Source organism: Palaemon carinicauda, chromosome 29 (assembly GCF_036898095.1).
Source record: "Palaemon carinicauda isolate YSFRI2023 chromosome 29, ASM3689809v2, whole genome shotgun sequence".
Lineage (NCBI taxonomy): Eukaryota > Metazoa > Arthropoda > Malacostraca > Decapoda > Palaemonidae > Palaemon > Palaemon carinicauda.
In genome coordinates, this window is record NC_090753.1 from 96783 (window position 1) to 101251 (window position 4469).

Below are 4469 nucleotides of genomic sequence, written 5' to 3' on the forward strand. Positions count from 1 at the left end.
TTTGTTCTCATCTCCTGCAGCAGCAGCATCTGCTATGTTAGACCTTGTGTATCTAGGCACCTTGAACTTTTATTTTACCACCTTAAAGAACAACTTAACTCACAGCATACACAATAGACATATTTTTTTTACACCTGACAGCAATATGACCCACGTAGACGGATAATGAGATGTCGGAATATGGGTTTTCTTCATTTATTACAAAAGGTTCGCTCGTAAGGACACTATACACAACTACCCTCTCAGGTGAGGGACTTGTCAAATCGAGCGCCCATCAGCAACTAAACTCCCTTCACTAGCAAAATGCAATCTTTGCGATAATATACCGAGACATAGGTTTTTTGTGGAATACTAATGAATATTGAGTTCATTTACCTTGTCGTACCAGACATCTACATACATGAATTAGGATATATATATATATATATATATATATATATATATATATATATATATATATATATATATATATATATATATATATATATATATATATATATATATATACTCAAGTATGAATGCCTAAGGATCGTCTACGCCCATTTCAAAGAAGCTGTTTATCTACCTGAATTAATCTATCTATCTTTGTCAAGTGTTACAACATCATCGAATCCTACATTTCATCATCCTTCTTAATAAAAAGGATATATCATAAATTTTCAAGATGTTAAAGGACCTGGAAATGAGGAGTCCAAGATATGTCATCTAAAATGTGATTTCCTTGAGAGGACGAGATCAGAGTCCAAATCTCTTTGGGAAACTTTAGTTTGCTAGTGTAACATAGATATCAAACTTTAATGGGCATTCCTGCAAGTTTTTTGTACTGAATATTTTTATATTTCGTGTAAATAGATATATGGGAGGACGTTTGTATGTGTATATGCGCGCATGAATGCAAGCGTATTGTGTATGTTTACGTATAACTAGTAACCCGTTTCACTAAGGTATAAACACACTCTCTCTCTCTCTCTCTCTCTCTCTCTCTCTCTCTCTCTCTCTCTCTCTCTCTCTCTCTCTCTCTCTCTCTCTCTCTCTCTCTCTCTCCTCTATTCGAACGAGGGACTTCTGAATACTTACAAGGTACACTGGATCGAAGTATTGCTGCACAATTTGTGTGAAAGATTTTGGAGCACAGCACGAAGGTCACTGAAATACAAGTGTCTGACCTCCAACATGTTGGTAGGCCTAAAGTCAACTGGTGCCTTAAAAGGACCACTGTAATCTTTCCAATAATGATATATGGCATACAGTGACATTTCAAAGATGTTTATCCAATAGCAATCTGCTAAAATAAGTAATAGTGAAGCACTTCATTGCCCTATAATGACTCAATTCATTATCATTACACCCATCATAACCAACTTTAAATTTACAATCACTGACAACTCTAAGATAACAGAAAAATTCTTCTTTACTGAAGTGGTAACTACTGCAATATCATTATTTAGTGGCTACACTCCAACGGGTAAGGCCAGACTATACTTTAGCTATGGTAATGTATCAACCGTGTGTCGCACGATCGTACACAGTAACTACATTTCATTTTGTGTATATATTATGCTTGTATCTTCGCTCTCTCCTCGCACTGACAAGGACCTGAAATAACATGTCTGTTTTTCTCACTGTTAACTGTTAACCACTGCGGTGTCGGTTGAACAGGAAATTTCCTGTTGCATTGAGTTTTTATATGTAAAAGCGAGTGTTCTGTAATAAAGTTACTCAGCTGCTTTCATCCTGCCTTTAGGTCACAACCTTCTCTCGACCTGTCACATTGGTGACCCCAGAGTGAATCGCTCCTCCTGCCAACAACTACCCCACCCCCAACCGTTACTATGACGCCCTCAAAACAAACCTTCTGCAGCAGTACTCGCCGTCGCACGCCGCCTGTATACCAAAGCTTTTTCAGCTCTCTCAACAACCGTTGGGTGACCAAAGGGCTTAGCTCACTTTCAGGGAAATGACCAGTATCACTCGCCTGCAACCTGCCGCAGATGGCTCTCCTCGCGAGGTGAACCTACTTCCTGCCCTTTGGGTAAGCCATTTACCCGAAACTGTACGCACTGCTATACCCGATGTCGATAGTTTACCGATATAAGACTTGATGACCAAAGCCAACACCCTTATGGACAGCCACTTCACAACCTTCAAGACATCCATCAATGTCTACACTCCTGACGAAGAGGACACATATTCAACTTCAACCGAAGCTGACATGAATGCCATAGGATACACACGCCTATGAATGCCGTAGGACACACACGCCTATGAATGCCGTAGGACACACACTCCTATGAATACCGTAGGACACACACACCTATGAATGCCGTTGGACACGCCCATGAATGCTGTAGGACACACACGCTTGTGAATGCCGTAGGACACACACCCCTACCCAGTGATGAGCCAGAGCAGCAACAGAGCCACCCATCATCCACCACTCGCTCAAGCTCCAACCAACGACTTCTACAGTCACTCACTCCCACTAATCGGCCGCAGTTCTTTCTACTACCACTCCAGATTCAGGGCGCCCTATTTAACATGTACAATATGTCCTTTTTAAGGGGGGGAGCCATGTACCAACCGTGTGTCACACAATCGTACATAGTAACGACATTTCATTTTGTGTATATATTATGCTTGTATCTTCGCTCTCCCCTCGCACTGACTAGGACCTGAAATAACATGTCTGTTTTTCTCACCATTAACTGTTAACCTCTGCGGTGTCGGTTGAACAGGAAATTTCCAGTTGCATTGAGTTTTTTGTATATAAAAGCGAGTGTTCTGTAATAAAGTTCCTCAGTTGCTTTCATCCTGCCTTTGAGTCATAACCTTCTCTCAGCCCGTCACAGTAAGCAGCTCTTCTCGGAGAAGGACACTAAAAATTCTGAACATTGTTCTCTAGCCTTGGGTAATGGGGAGTGCCATAGCCTCTGTACTGTGGTTTTCCTCTGTCTTGGGGAAGAGTTCTCTTGTTGGGAGGTACACAACTGCACACTATTCTATCTGTTTCCTTATTTCCTTTCTTCGATGGGCAATGTTCCCTGTTGGAGCCCTTTGGCTTATAGCATCCTGCTTTTTCAGATAATGACGCAGCTTTGCAAACGATAATAATAATAATAATAATAATAATAATAATAATAATAATAATAATAATAATAATAATAATAATAATAATAATAATAATAATAATAATAAAGTATTTAAAAAGTCTTTTGAATTAGTTCATTTAAATTGTGTCAAGCACTTATTTATTAATCGAACTAAGTCGCAAATGAACGTCAACCAGAGATACAAGTATTGCATTTAATGAAACTACATTCCAATAATAGTTGGAAATTCTCTGAGCGGGATACATTACCTGATCATAAGTGTTGAATGATACTGGTAAGTCAATTAGTAACTGAACTGAATAAAGCTGTTTCTCCTTTATGATACTCTAACTCTATTCAAGCCCTCAAAAATGACAGCTAGATGATTAGATAGACATGCACACACACGCACACAATCAACACTTCTCAACCCCTCTCCCTTTCCTAACTACAACCGCAGGTTATCAATTTGTGGAGAGTTTGGTTTCCGAGTATACCTCTCGGGGTGCCCTCTTTCACTAGGTTATGACTACTCCTTCTCCTGAAAGTGACAGGATATCATATAGGGGCGATGGAGACAACTAGCAATTATGTAGTGTAGTAAAAAGACGGTTAATAATTGCCAGAGGAATATCGAAAAATCAACTATATTATTCTGTGGATAAAATATGATACAGTAAAATAAAAAAAGGAAGCAGTTATAGAAAATAATGCTTCAATAAGGCTAATATTTTCATTTTGATAGCATAACCTTAATCTTGCATTTGCCATGTAAGATTTTGATGCAAACCTATTCAGATTAAAAGGTCTTATGAAAATATATTCAAGGATTATAACTCACAATATATTACATTTGTGTAGATGTTTTAGATTTTGCTTTAAGTAAGAAATATTGTTAAAAAAACTTTTGATTTATCTTTAGAAAGGAAATCTTAGAAATCAGTCATGAAAAAGTCAATTAACCTTTAGAATTCACTATTCGAAAAGAGGACTGAAAAGCAAGATTTGTTCATAGAAGTCAAACAATAATGAGTTCACAAGAACTTCTAATTCGGCTCTTACGGGCAATTGATTATTATAAAAACCTCTTGGGAGAAGATTTTTATAATTTAGATTATGTAATTGAGGAAGAGAACGCGACATGGATTATCGCTGTATCTATTTTACGTTTTAATATATTTTCCTTTACTCTATTCATATATCAATTATCATAACGAATCTTCGATACTACACTGACATTTACTTTAATACAAACACTACACATACTTTCTGTCCATACCTACATACTTACATATATATATATATATATATATATATATATATATATATATATATATATATATATATATATATATATATATATATATATATATATAATAT